General features: G+C 46.8%; 1 protein-coding gene across 2 annotated transcripts in view; it reads left to right on the top strand.

Moving 5' to 3' along the window:
- ADAP1 (ArfGAP with dual PH domains 1) overlaps window positions 1–15,391 on the top strand; it is a 63,034-nt gene that overhangs the window by 653 nt on the left and 46,990 nt on the right. The window lies entirely within an intron of this gene.

Here is a 15,391-nt window from a genome sequence, read left to right as displayed (position 1 = left end):
CCGGCCTGGATGCCAGCCCCGGGGCCGGGGAGGGGTGCTGCGGCGCCTGCTTGGCAGCGCGGGGGGGGTGGGGGCGCGGGCAGCGCAGCCTGGTCCCCGCTCGGGTGGGGCGCGGGCCCGAGGGCACCTGCCGGGACCCGGACATCGCCTGCCCGCCCACGGCCCCTGGCCTGCGGCTGTGTCGCCGCCTCCCCTCCCCCAGGCTGCGTGTCTCGCTGTCACCCGCGGACCGCCGCCGCCTTGCGAAACCTGGGGCTCCGCAAAGAAAGAGGAAATCGCGGCGGGCGACCGGCTGCAGGGAGGGGACGGACAAGCGGGCCGTGGGCCTCTGTGCGTGGGTGTGGGGTTCCACCTGGCCCTGCCCCCCACCTGCGGGTGACGTCATGGGCCCCCGCCTGGAGCCCCCCTCTAGCCCTGTACCCGGCGGCAGGGGGAGGAAGCACCTGCCGCCTCCACGTGGACCCCGTGGGAACGGGCGCCCCTCCCCCCACCCGGCCTCACTGCTCTGGGGCAGGTGGCCAGTTCAGGTGGGGCAGAAGGGCAGGTGCAGCTCGGAACAAGCACTAGGCTACCTGCACCCCATCCTCCCAGCAGGCATCTCCTAGACTTTGCTCCTGGGTGGTGCCCGCTCTGGGTTGATTTCCAAGGCGGCAGAGCCCTGGGGCTACGTGTGCTGGGACTGGCAGCAGGAGAGAAGGCTTTGCTCTCGGACCAGCGGCGCCCTGCTTCTGGGCTGGCAGCCCCTGGCGCGGCTTCGCTGCGGTGGCGGGTGGAAGAGCCCCGAGAGGCTCACCTGCTCAGGCCCCCAGCAGGGAGGGCGGCTCAGCTCAGGCGCTGCCCCCAGGCTCTGCGGGGACACACGGGGCGCTCCACTGGGGGCTCCTAGCCTGAGCCCCTCAGAACAAGCCTACCACAGCGGGGAGTGGCCGAGCCCCCAGGAGGGGAAGGTGGGAAGATTCTGCGTCTGTTCTGAGACTCCTGTTTGAGAGGCACGGTCTCTGCACACCCCGCAAGTAGGACACCCCCCCCTCCTCTGCTGCTCGCCCGCTGTGCTGGGAGGGGTCCCCGGCGCAGCCCCCGCCCCCGCCGAGTGCTGGGCATCTGCTGGGCAGCTGCAGTGTGGCTTCGAGAGGCCACGCCAGAGCTGGAGTGTCCCAGAGGGGCGGCAGGCTGAGGGCCTTTCCCCGCTGCCCTGAGGGCCCGCCTCGCCTCGGCTGTGCAGTGAGGCAGCAGCACCCGTCCCCTCTGAGCCTGCTCCCGCCCGCTCCGCCGTCCCACCTCCCTCTCCCAGACCTGTGTTTCCACTTGTCGGGAGAGCGGCATGCCAAGGAGCAGTCTGGTGAGGAAGGGCGGTCAGCACGGTCTGCTCTCAGGCTTGGCCTGGGGGGCCCGGGCAGCGGGGAGCTGGTCCCGGCCCTCCGCTTCCTGGCCACCCTGCCCAGCGGGGGCTTCTCTGCACCCAGAGCCTCCCTGGCAGGAGGGACAGTGGGCATCCTTGGTGTGGTGGGCCCTGCAGCTGCCGTGCCCACCCACCCACTCAGTCCAGTGGCGTGGCCCTCCAGTAGGTACAGGGGGTCGGGAGCCGCCGGCTCTCCCTGGCGTCAGGCCCGCCTCTGCTTTTCAGACTCGGTCCATGACCTCAGCATCTTGCCTCATCTTGTCTGGCAGCCTGAGGAGCAGACAAGATACGGGCTGTTGCCCCCATTTTACAGCTGGGGAGACTGAGAACTTGAGCTGTCTTAGGGGACATGGGCCTCAAAGGCAGACTGGCTCTCCTGCCCTGACCTCCCGTGACCCCCATGTGATGCCCGCCCATGGTCTCTGCTGGAGCCCCGCTGGTCCATCCATATTCTGTGCCACTGTGGGGTGTCACTGGGACCTCCCATCCCTGCTGTGGCCCAGATAGGCAACTCAGGCCCACTCTGGCATTGATGGGGGCTGGAGGGGGGACAGAACACCGTCACATGGACTGGTTCATGGCTGCTCTTCTCAACTGCAGCCCACCAGGAGCTGGGTGCCTCAAGGGTGAGGGTCCCCACGGCCTGCACTCTGCACCACAGGACACGGGGTGGTCCCCGGCCCCCCTAACCACCAGAGCAGATCTGGGAAGACCTCACAGCTGGCCATGCAAGGGCTGCTGGGAGGAACGCAGTCTGGGGTTGGCTGCAGCCCCCATGGGACTTGCTCCCAGGTCCTCCCATTGTCTGCTCCAAGAGTGGGTCCCCTGCCCTTGAACACAGGGCCTTGTCTAACAGCTTCCAGAGAGGCTGCTCTCGTTGCAGGCCTGGTGGTGGTGGTGGTGGGGATCCTCCACCTTGGGGGGTGTGGGTAGGGGGCTGTGCCTCTTACTTCCTCTGAGTCACCTGCCTAGTTGGGACAAATGACAGTGTCACCTTTGAAGCTCAGGTCTGATGCCCAGGAAGGACATGGCCTCTCAGCTCTTTCATTGGGCTGAGGTGTGGGTGATCATCCTGTGGGGCTTTAATGCATGTCACCTGGACCTTGGGATTGCCTAGAGCGCCAGGCAAAACCGCCTCTGAGCACACGTGGGCCTTCTGATTGGCGGTGAGGTCTGGGCTCGTTAAGGAGAGCTTTCTGAGGAGAGGGATGGTTTGGGACGGTGGTGTGGAGACCCTGCTGCTCCTGGACCGGGGGTGTCTGGGTATGAGTGGCCCTGGGGGCCCGTCCTCGCAGCTCTGCCAGGACTGGAGCAGCTGCCTGCAAGACCAAGGGGGTGAACTCAGAGCGGGAGATCCTCCCTCAACCCTGGAAGGCTTCAAGGCAGAGGTGACTTTTCAGACATCGCTGTAAACCTGGGCAGAGAGGAATTTCGGGGACTTGGCTTAGTTTGGGAGTGGGTCCCCTGAGAGCGTGGTTGGCCGGGGGCTGCTGAGGAGTGGGCTGGGCAGGCAGTCCCTGCTCCCTGGGGCAGCAGCCCACTTGGGCTTTGGGTTAAATTGTTTTTTCATTGTGGTAAAATATACAAAAAAGTTATTTTTCAGTGTGCAGCTCGGTGGTGTTAAGTACATTCACATTGTCGTGCAGCCATCGCCACCACCCATCTCACAGCTCTTTCCATCTTGCAGAACGGAAACTCTGTCCCCATTAAACACTGGCTCCCTCTACTCCAGCCCCCACCCTTCCATTTTCTGTCTCTATGAATTTGACCCACATAAATGGAATCACACAGTATTTGTCCTTTTGTGTCTGGCTTATTTCACTGAACATAATGTCCTCAATGTTTATCACGTTGTGTCACCAGGTGTCAGAATTTCCTGCCTTCTTTAAAAAATTGAGTTATAATTGACTGTCATGTCATATTAGTTTCAGGTGTACAGCGTAGTGATTCGGTATTTGTACGTGTTGAGAAATGATCACCACGGTAAGCCTAGTTAATACCCTTCATCACGCAGAGTTTTTCCTTGTGATGAGAACCTTTAAGATCTACTGTCTTAGGAACTTTCAAATATACAGCACAGTGTTGTTCACTGTAGTCACCGTGCTGTGTGTTACATCCGCAGGACTCATTTATTTTGTAACTGGGCGTCTGTACCTTTTGACCCCCCTTCACCCATTTCACCCACCCCACCCCACCTCTGACAACCACCAATCTGTTCTCTGTATCTGTGAGTTTGGGGTTTTTTTGGTTTGAGGTTTGTTTTTTTTTTTTTTAGATTGCATATACAGTATTTGTCTTTCTCTGTCTGGTTTATTTTACTCAGCATAATGCCCTCAGGATCCATCCATGTTGTCACAAATGGCCAGGTTTCCTGCTTTTTTATGGTCGAATAATATTCACATATTGTACATCACATTTTCTTTATCCAATCATCCATATCTTAGCTATGGTAAATAAGGCTGTAATGAACATGGGGATACAGATATCTTTTTGAATTTGTTTTCATTTCCTTCAGTAAAATATCTAGAAGTGAAATTACTAGATTGTATGGAAGTTCTAGGTTTAATTTTTTAGGAACGTCCATGCTGTTTCCATAGTGGCTGCGTCAATTTACATCGTCACCCAAGTGTACGAGGGTCCCCTTTTATCCCCGTCTTTGTCAACACTTGTTATTCCTTGTCTTTTTTTGATGATGGCTATTCTAACAGGTGCGAGGTGATGCCTCATTGTGGGTTTGATTTGCATTTCCCTGATGGTTAGTGATTTGAGCATCTTTTCATGTACCAGGCCATCTGCATATCTTCTTTGGAAAAATGTCTCTTCGGAGGCCTTGCCCGTTTTCTAGTTGAAGTGTTTTGTTTCGTTTTATTGCTATTGTATGAGTTCTTTTTGTATTTTGGGTATTGACCCATTATTAGATATATGATTTGCAAATATTTTCTCCCATAGGTTGCCTTTTTATTTTGCTGATGGTTTCCTTTGCTGTGCAGAAGCTTTTTAGTCCCACTTGTTTATTTTTGCTTTCGTTGCCTTTGCTTTTGGTGTCAAATCCAAAAAAATCATCACTAAGACCGACGTCAAAGAGCCTGCTGTCTATGTTCTTCTAGGAGTTTTATGGTTCCAGGTCTTACATCCAAGTCTTTAATCCATTTCAAGTTAATTTTTGTGTATGGTATAAGATAGTGGTCCCAGTTCATTCTTTTGCATGTGGCTGTCTGGTTTTCCCAGCACCATTTATTGAAGAAATTGTCCTTTATCCATTATATAGTCTTGGCTCCTTTGTTGTAAATTAATTGACTGTATACGTGTGGGCTTATTTCTAAGCCGTCTATTCTATTCCACTGATCTGTGTGTCTGTTTTTATGCTAATACCATACTTTTTTCTCATACTGTTTTGATTACTATAGCTTTCTAATACAGTTTGAAATAAGGAAATATGATGCCTCCAGCTTTGTTCCTCTTTCTCAAGATTGCTTTGGCTATTTGGGCTTCTTTGAGGTTCCATACAAATTGTAGGATGGTTTGTTTTTGTCAAAAATGCCCTTGGAATTTTGATAGGGATTTCTGTAGATACCTACATTCGCTTTGGGGGGCATGGACATTTCAACAGTATCAATTCTTCCTATCCGTGAGCCCAGAATATAATTCCATTCGTTTGTGTCTTGTTCACTTTCTTTCATCAGCGCCTTATAGTTCTCAGTGTACATGGTTTTCACCGCCTTGGCTAAATTTATTCCTAGGTATTTTATTCTTGTTGATGCAATCGTAAATGCATTGCTTTCTTTCTTTCTGCTGGTTCCTTTTATTAGTGTAAGGAAATGCAGCAGATTACTGTATATTGATTATGTATCCTGCAGCTTTACTGAATTCGTGTAGGAGTTCTAACATTTCGATGGAGTCCTAGGGTTTTTCCATATTTTATATCATGTCAGCGGCAAACAGTGACAGTTTTACTTTTTCCTTTCTTATTTGGATGCCATTTCTTTCTTATTCTTGCCTATTTGCTCGCGTTAGGACTTCCAATACTTTGTTGGAAAACAACGGCAAGACCGGGCTTCCTTGTCTTGTTCCTGATCATATGATTTTTGTTCTTCATTTGGTGGATCACGTTGATTGATTTGGGAATGTTGATCCATCCTTGCATCCCTGGAATAAATCTCAGTTGATCATGGTATATGATCCTTTCAATGCATTGTTAAATTTAGTTTGCCAACAGTTTGTTATGGATTTTGCATCTCTGTTCATCAGGGATATTGGCCTATAACTTCCCTTTTTTGTGGTGTCTTTGTCTGGTTTTGGTATCAGGGTGATGCTGGCCTTGTAAAATGAGTTTCAAAGTGTTCCCTTCTGTGTTTTGTGAGAGTTTGTGAGGGACTGGTATTAATTCTTCTTTAAATGTTTGGTAGAATCCACCAGCAAAGCCTTCTGGTCCTGGACCTCAGGTTGCTGGGAGGTCTTGATGACTGATTCAATCTCCTTATTAGTGATTGGTCTGTTCAGATTTTCTGTTTCTTCATGATTCAGGCTTGGTAGGTTTCATGTTTCTAGGAAATTAGCCATTTCTTCCAAGTCGTCCAGTTTTTTTACTTCTAGCTTAATACCATTGTGGGTAGAAAAGATGCTTGATGTGATTTCAGTCTTCTTAAATTAGACTTGTTTTGTGGCCTAACAAATGATTTATCTTGGAGAATGTTCCACGTGCACTTAAGAATGTGTATTCTGTGTTGCTTCTAGATGGAATTTCCTAGGTATGTCTGTTAAGTCCATGGTCTAGCGTGTTGTTTAAAGCCAGTGTTTCCTCGTTGATTTTCTGTCTGGATGATCTAACCATTGGTGAAAGTGGGTTTTAAAGTCCCCTGCCATTACTGTATTTCTGTCTATCTCTCCCTTTAGGTCTGTTAATATTTGCTTTACAGTTTTAGGTGTCACTTATGTTGGGTACCTAAATATTTACAAATGTTATGCCATCTTGTTGGATGGCCTCTTTATCATTACGTAATGACCTTCTTTGTCTCTTATTACAGTACTTGTTTTAAAGCCTATTTTTTCTGAGTATTTTTTCTAAGTGTAGCTATCCTAACTCTCTTTTGATTTCTATTTCCTTCCTTTTTAAGGTCAAATAGTATTCCATTGTATGAATGGACTACATTTTACTTATCCGTTCTTCCACAGATGGACACTTGGGTTGCTTCCACGTTTTAGCTATTGTGGATAATGCTGCTATGAACATGGGTGTAGAGACATCTCAAGACTCTGCTTTCAGTTCTTTTGGGTATATACCCAGAAGTGGAATTACTGGTCACTTGGTAATTCTGTTTTTATTTTTTTGAGTAATCTTGTACTGTTTTCCGAAGAGGCGGTACCATTTTATATTCCCACCAACGGTTCACATGGGTTCGAATTTCTCCACATCCTCACCAACACCTGTTGTTTTCTGTTTCTTGGATAGTAGTCATCCTAGTGGGTGTGCGGTGGTGTCTCACTGTGGTCTGGATTTGCATTTCCTTAATGATCAGTCATGCTGGCATCTTTTCGTGTGCTGATTGGCCGTTTGTATATCTTCTTTGGAGAAATGTCTTTTTAAATTCTTTGCCCATTAGAAATTGGGTTGTTTGTTTTTTGTTGTTGTTGTTGAGTTTTGGGAGTTCTCTGTATATTCTGGATATTAATCCCTTATCAGATATATGATTTGCAAATATTTTCTCTCATTCTGTGGGTCGCCTTTTTACTTGATGGATAGTATATTTTGATGCACAAAATATAAAATATTTTCATGAGGGGATTCCCTGGCTGTCCAGTGGTTGGGACTCAGTGCTCTCACTGCTGAGGGCCTGGTTTCAATCCCTAGTCAGGGAACTAAGATCCCACAAAGCCGTGCAGCGCAACCAAAAAGAAAAGTTTTTTTTTCATTTTCGTGAAATCCAATTTGCTTATTTTTTTCTTTTCTTGCCTGTGCCCTTTGGTGTCATAGCCAAGGAAGCATTTTCAAATCCAGTGTTATGAAGCTTTTGTCCATGTTTTCTTCTCAGAGTTTTATGGTTTTAGGTCTCACATTTAGGTTCTTGATCCATTTTGAGTTAATTTTTGTACATGGTGTTGGGTAAGGGTCCACCTTTATTCTTTTTTGCATGTGGCTATCCAGTGTTCCAGCACCATTTCTTGTACAGACGGTTTTTCCCCATTGATTGATCTTGACACCCTTGTCAAAAATCATTTGACCATATATGTGAGGGTTTATTTCTGGGCTCTGTATGCTATTCCATTGGTCTATTTGTCTGTTTTTATGCCAATACCACACCGTTTTGATTACTGTAGCTTTGGAGGTCCCTTGAGATTGCCTATGAATTTTAGGATGGGTTTTTCTATTTCTGCCAAAAAAGTCTTTGGGATTTTGATAGGGTTTGCATTGACTTTTTAGATCACTTTGGGTAATGTTGACATTTTAACAATATTAAGTCTTCTAGTCCATGAACATGGGATGTGTTTCCATTTATTTATGTCCTCTTTAATTTCTTTCAGGAATGTTTGTAGTTTTCATTGTACAAGTCTTTCACCTCCTTGGTTAAGGTAATCCCTAAGTATTTTATTCTTTTTGATGCTAATGTAAATGGCATTGTTTTTGTAATTTCCTTTTCAAATTGTTCTGTATATATAGAAATGCAACTGATTTTTGTGTGTTAACTTTGAATCCTGCTGCTTTGCTTAGTTTGTCTATTAGTTCTAACAGCTTTTTTGTGGAGTCATTATGAATTTCTACGTGTAAGATCATATCACTGGCAAATGAGATAATTTTGCTTCTTCCTTTCCAATTTGGATGTCTTTCGTTTCTTTTTCCTTTTTTTTTTTTTTTTTTTTTTTTTTTACACGGCCCTCTCGCTGTTGTGGCCTCTCCCATTGCGGAGCACAGGCTCCGGATGCGCAGGCTCAGTGGCCATGGCTCACGGGCCCTACACGGGCCTCCCACTGTTGTGGCCTCTCCCGTTGCGGAGCACAGGCTCCGGACGCGCAGGCTCAGCGGCCATGGCTCACGGGCCCACCCGCTCCGCGGCATGTGGGATCCTCCCGGACCGGGGCACGAACCCGCGTCCCCTGCATCGGCAGGCGTGACTCTCAGCCACTGCGCCACCAGGGAAGCCCTTTCATTTCTTTTTCTTGCCTGATTCCTCTGGCTAGAAGTTCCAGTACTGTGTTCAACAAAAGTGGTGCAGAGGGCAACTTTGTCTTGTTCCTGATCTTAGAGGAAAAGCCTTCAGTCTTTCACCATTGACTGTTATATTTGCTGTGGGTTTTTCATATATGGCTTTTATTATGTGGAGTTAGTTTACTTCTATTTCTTTCTTGTTGATTGTTTTTATAAAGAATGTTGACTTTTTTCAAATGCTTTTCCTGCACCAGTGGAGATGATCACGTGTTTTTTCCCCTCTTTATTCTGTTTAAGTGATGTGTTACATTGATTGATTTTCGTGTATTGAACTGTTCTTTCATTCCAGGAATAACTCCTACTTGGTCATGGTATATAATCCTTTTAATATGGTACTAAATTCAGGTTGATAGTGTTTTTTTAAACTTTTTAAAGCCTTTTATTATGGATATTTCAAACATATACAAATATACCCATTACCCAGGTTTAACCATTCACTTTTTTTCCATATTCTTTTCCATTATGGTTTATTACAGGATATTGAACATAGTTCCCTGTGCTATAAAGTAGGACCTGTTGTTTATCCATCCTGTATATGATAGTTTGCATCTGCTAGTCCCAAACTCCCAATCCAGCCCTCCCCGGCCCCCTCCCCTTGGCACCCACAAGTCTGTTCTGTATGTCTCTGAGTCTGTTTCTATTTAGTTTGATAGTATTTTGTTGAGGACTTTTTAAAAAAATTATTTAATTATTTATTTATTTATTTTGGCTGTGTTGGGTCTTCCTTGCTGCACATGGGCCCCCTCTAGTTGCAGTGAGCGGGGGCCACTCCTCACTGCAGTGCACGGGCCCCTCACTGCGGTGGCCTCTCCCGTTGCAGAGCATGGGCTCCAGGCGTGCGGGCTCAGTAGTTGTGGCCTGCGGGCTTCAGCAGCCGTGGCACACGGGCTCAGCCGCTCCGTGGCGCGTGGGATCCTCCCGGACCAGGGCTCGAACCCGTGTCCCCTGCATTGGCAGGCGGACCCCCAACCACTGCACCACCAGGAAAGCCCATTGTTGAGGATTTTTGCACCAATGTTCATGAGGTATATTGGTCTGTGGTTTTCTTATAGTGCCTTTGGTAACAGGTTTATGCTGGTCTTAGAGAATGAGTTGGGAAGTGCTCCCTCATCTTCAGTTTTTCAATTTTTAAAAAAAAAGTGTGAGAGGAATTGGTGTCAGTTCCTCTTATTCTTCTTTTTTAATGAATTTATTTAGTTTTGGCTGCGTTGGGTCTCCGTTGCTGCGCGCGGGCTTTCTCTGGTTGTGGCGAGCGGGGGCTACCCTTTGTTGTGCTGCCTGGGCTGCCCATTACAGTGGCTTCTCTTGTTGCGGAGCACGGGCTCTTAAGCACGTGGGCTTCAGTAGTTGTGGCTCGCGGACTCCAGAGCGCAGGCTCAGTAGTTGTGGCGCACGGGCTTAGTTGCTCCGCGGCATGTGGGATCTTCCTGGACCGGGGCTCAAACCTGTGTCCCCTTCATTGGCAGGCGGATTCGTAACCACTGCGCCACCAGGGAAGTCCCTGGTGTCAGTTCTTCTTTAAATGTTAGGCAGAATTTGCCATTGAAGCCGTGAGGTCCAGTTCTTTTCTTTGTATGGAGAATTTGATTGTGGATTCAGTCTCCTTCCTAGTTATAGGTCTATTCAGATCATGTATTTCTTCCTGATTTAGTCTTGGTAGGTTTTGTGTTTCTAGGAATTTGTTTCATCCAGGTTATCCACTTTGTTGGTGTACAGTTGTTCACAGTTACTTTCTTATAATCTTTTCTATGTCTGTAGAATTGGTAATAATATCCCCACTTTCATTTCTTTCTTTTTTTAAGTTTATTTTTTTATATTAAGTATAGTCGGTTTACAGTGTTTTGTTTGTTTCTGATGTACATCAGAGTGATCCAGTTTTATATGTCTGTCTGTCTGTGTGTGTGTGTGTGTGTGTGTGTGTGTGTGTGTGTGTGTATTCTTTTCCATATTCTTTTCCATTATGGTTTATCACAGGATATTGAATATAGTTCCCTGTGCCGTACAGCAGGACCTTGTTGTTTATCCAGCCTATATGTAATAGTTTGCATCTGCTCATCCCAAACTCCCATGCCATCCCTCCCCCACCCTGCTCCCCCTTGGCAACCACAGGTCTGTTCTCTACGTCTGTGAGTCTGTTTCTGTTTTGTAGATATGTTCATTTGTGTCATATTTTAGATTCCACGTGTAAGTGATGTCATATGGTATTTTGTCTTTCTCTCTCTGACTTACTTCACTTAGTATGATCATCTCTAGGTCCATATCCCACTTTCATTTCTGATTTTAGCATTTTGAATCTTCTCTCTTTTCTTAGTCCATCTAGTTGAATTTTTGTCAATTTTGTTGATCTTTCTGGACAACCAACTTTTGGCTTCATTTATTTTCTCTATTGTTTTTCTGTTCTCTATTTCACTTATCTCTGCTCTAATCTTTATTTCTTTCTCCTTTCCTCTAGCTTTGGGTTTAGTTCTCCTTTTCCTAGTTCTTTACATTGTAAAGTTAGGTCACTGATTTGAGATCTTTCTTGTTTTTTTTAATGTCCGCATTTATAGCCATAAATTTCCCCCTTAGCACCGCTTCTGCTGCATCTCATAAGTTTTAGTATGTTGTGTTTTTGTTTTCATTCATCTCTAAGTATTTTCTAATTTCCATCATGATTTCTTCTTAGATGCATTGGTTGTTTAAAGCGTGTTGTTAAATTTCCACAAAATGGTGAATTTTATAGTTTTCTTTGTTATTGATTTCTAACTTCATCCCGTGGTGGTTAGGAAAGATACTTTGTATGATATCTATCTTTTAAAATCTACTGAGACTTAATTTGTGCCCTAAGGTATGGTCTATCCTGCCAAATGTCCCATGTGCACTTGTGAGAACGTGTGTGCTGCTGTCAGGTGGAGAGTTCTCTGTGTGTCTGTTAGGTCTAGTTGGCTTATTGTGTTAAGTCCTCTGTTTCCTTACTTCTGTCTGGTTCTTCTGTCCATCATTGAGAGTAGAATATTGAAATCTTCAACTATTACTGTAGCATTGCCTATTTTCCCCTTCAGGTTGTCAGTTTTTGCTTCATGTATCTTGATGGTGTGTCATTAGCTATGTAAATATTCATAATTGTTATATCTTCTGGCTGTATTGAACCTTTATGAATATATAATGTCTTTCTTTGTTTCTTGTAGCCTTTTTTGATTTAAAGTCTGTTTTGTGTAGCCACTCTTCATCTAACTTATTTACTGTTTGCATGGAATATCTTTTTCTGTGCTTTTAGTTTCAACCTGTTTGTGACTTTGGATCTCAAGTGAGTCTCCTGGAGAAAGGATACAGTTGGATGATGTGTTTTTAGCCATTCTGGCAATCTCTGTCTTTTGATTGGGAGTTTAATACATTTACATTTACAGTAGTTACTGATAAGGAGGGACTTACTTCTGTCATTGTACTATTTGTTTTCTATATGCCCTGTAGATTTTTTTGTCCCTTATTTCCTGCACTCCTGTCATATTTTATGTTTATTTTTTTAGTGAAATATTCAAGTTTTTCTTAATTTCTTTTTGTGTATATATTCTATAACTATTTTCTTTGTTGTTACCATGGGAATTACATTTAACATTCTAAAGTTATAGCATTCTAATTTGAATTTATAGCAGCTTAACTTTAATAACATACAAAACCTCTGCTTTTTTTATAGCTCCGTCTCCACCTCTTTCAGTTGTTGATGTTGCAAAATAATATCTTTATACATTGTGTGCCCTAAAACATAAACTACTAATTATTTTAAATGCGCTATCTCCTAAAGTATGTAAAAAACAAGGTTTGGAGTCACAACCCAGTTACAGTAATGCCAGCTTTTACATTAATGTTTTTTTCCTTTAAAAGTATTAGTCTCTTAAATCATGTAGATAACAAAAAGTTACAAACCATTGTTACAGCAATACTGGCTTGTATAATAGACCACGTATTTACCTTTATTGAGATCTCTGTTTCTCCACATGGCTTTGAGGTACCATCTAGTGTTCCTTCATTTCACCTACAGGACTCCCTGAGCATTTCTTGCAGGTGGTCCTAGTGGTCACGAACTCCCTCAGCTCTTGTTTATCTGGGAATGTCCTCATTTCCCCCTTACTTTTTTTTTTTTTTTTGGCCGCACTGCATGACTTGTGGGATCTTAGTTCCCCAGCCAGGGATTGAACCTGGGCCCTCGGCAGTGAGAGCGCGGAGTCCTAACCTCCGAACCACCAGGGAATTCTCTCCCCCTTACTTTTGAAGGACAGTTTTGCTTGGATAGAGGATTCTTTGTTAAGAGGTCCCCCCCTGCCTTGAGCACTTTGAATATATTGGCTGTCTTATGCTTCCAGCATTTCTGATGAGAAGTCTGCTTGTTATCTGTTCGAGGATCCCTTGCATGTGACAGGTTGCTTCTCTTTTGATGCTTTCAAGATTCTTTGTGTTCTGAAAGTTTGATTATAATGTTTCTCAGTTTGGGCCTCTTTGAGTTCATCTTCCTTGTAGTTTGTTGAGCTTCTTGGATGTTTATATTCACGCCTTTCATCAAATTCGTGAAGTTTTCAGTGAGTATTTCTTCACATATTCTCTCTGCATGTTTCTTTCTCTGCCTCTTCTCCTGGGACTCCCATAATGCATACGGTGCTCTGTTTCGTCATGTCCCACAGGTTCTTTAGGCACTGCTCACTTTTATTCCATCTTTTTTCTTTCTCCTCCCCAGCCTCAATAATTTCTCTTCCCATATCTTCACGTTTACTGATTCTTTCTTCTGCCTGCTCGTATCTGCCTTTGAATCTCTCTAGTGAATTTTTCATTTCAGCTGTACTTTTAGCTCCAGGTTTTTTGTCTGTTTGTTTATTTCTTTTTAGCTACTATCTCTTTGTCAGTATTTCTACTTTGTTTATATTAATGCACTGTTTTCTTGACTTTCTCTGCATATTCCTGTTGTTCTCTGAGCATGGTTAAGGCTGTGCTATAAAATCTTTGTCTAGTATATTTGCCATTAAGTCTTTTACAGGGACACATTCTGTTTAATTATTTTTCCCTTTGGATAGGCCATACTCTCCTGTTTCTTTGTGTGCCTTGTGTTTTTTGTTGAACACTGGGCATTTGAATCTAATAATATGGTGCCTCTGGAAATCAGATTCTGCCCCTTCTGCAGGGTTTGCTATTATTTTGTAATTGTATTTTTTCCCCTGGCTGTTTTAGGCTGTGTCTGTGCTGTGGATCCACCTGAGGAGTGAATTTAATGTCTTCTCAGGTCTTTTCTAAGCCTTTCTCTGGTCATGTGTGGTCACTTTCTAGTTTTCCTCACATATGCAGCTGTTTCTGAATGTCCTAGTCTTTAATGAGTGGCTCCCAAAAGGGGAAAAGCACAAATGAAGGGGGAAAGCTGGTGCTGGCCCTTTAAGTCTTTGGGAGGTCTTGAGCTGCAGGGGGAGGGGCTGCAGCAAAGGCTGCCTCCCCCTTTTTCTGCAGGTCTGTGGTCAGAAGCATCAATCCGAGCACAGATCCCGGGCACTTGGGGGACAAGGCCCTTCACCCTGGCTCCTGCGAGCTGAGTGCCAGCTGCACCTGGACACGCCCGGCGGCCTGCTGTGCTCAGAGCTAAAACTGGGCAGAATTAACTGCAATTTATGTCCAGGTTCTCCCCTGGAAGTTGTAAGACTTCAGCAGGCTCTGGAGTTCAAAACTTGTTACATCAGTCAGATTCTGCCAGTACCGTTGTTTTCCAGGTAGCGAGAGAGGTTTCTGGTGCTTCCTACCCAGCCATCTTCCTAGAATCTTCTCCGGGATGGGCACTCCATCCAGGCCCAGAGGTGGACGGCAGTGAGCCAGTCTCACCCGGCCCCCGACCCTGGTCCGCGGCATCCTGCCACTGTGCAGAGGCGGCTCACGGCTGCGCGGCTCTGCCCACGGACCCAGAGGCCTGTGAGGGCCAAGCCTTCAGTTGGCCGCCCACCCTGGACTCCAGTGCGGGTGCCCCCTTACTCCATCCCATGCGTGTGCAGGCGCGCCTTGTCCTGTGCCGTTGCCCGGGCTGTCTGCTCATGCGTCTGCATTCTGTGGGGGAGACGGATGATGAGCAAGTGACCCCATGCGGAGACGGGACAGGCAGAGGGTGGCTAGTGCAGTGGTGACCACTGCTGGCTGCCCCATCAGGAGCGGTCAGGGAAGATGATGGGCCGCCTGGGGCCTGCATTGTGAAAAGGAGCTGGGCCTGCAGGAATCTGGAGGAGGAGCATTCTGGACTCTCGGAGCAGCTGCCCAGATGCCTGGGTCCAGGCCTGGCCTCTTTAGGGAGCTGGAGGCGGGGGGTTGAATACAGGGAGGCTCTGGGACAACAGGGGAAGCGTGGGGTCACCTTGTGCAAGGGTTACCTCATCTAATGATGGGTTTGGGGTGCGTTTGGTGGGGAGCAGCCTGATCCACATTTTGGGGTCCCGGGGAGGGCAGGTGGAGGACAGGTGTGGGCACTGGGCACTCCCTGCTGGAGCCGCGCCAGCAGAGGAGCTGGTGAGGGACCCCCGGGGAGGGTGGAGACCCCCGTGAAGACAGCTGTTAACAAAGGGGAGGGGACGCCTGCGTGCGAGGGGGTCAGAGAAGAGAGCAAGCTGGACTGACCGCTGGCGGGGCAGCTCAGGGGTTGCTGGCTGGCGGGGCGGGATGGGATGGTGGGAGCCGGCGGCAGTGCCTGGAGTCACCCTGTGAAAGGAGCCGAGAGCTCCGTGGACACAGGTGGGACCAGAGGCACAGGAGGCGGTGGGGGCGCCTCTGTCCCCCGCGTGAGGTGTGGGGGTGGG

This window comes from Lipotes vexillifer, unplaced genomic scaffold, assembly GCF_000442215.2.
Source record: "Lipotes vexillifer unplaced genomic scaffold, Lipotes_vexillifer_v1.1 scaffold1701, whole genome shotgun sequence".
In the NCBI taxonomy this organism is placed as follows: Eukaryota; Metazoa; Chordata; class Mammalia; order Artiodactyla; family Lipotidae; genus Lipotes; species Lipotes vexillifer.
This window is presented reverse-complemented; position numbering and strand designations above follow the sequence as displayed.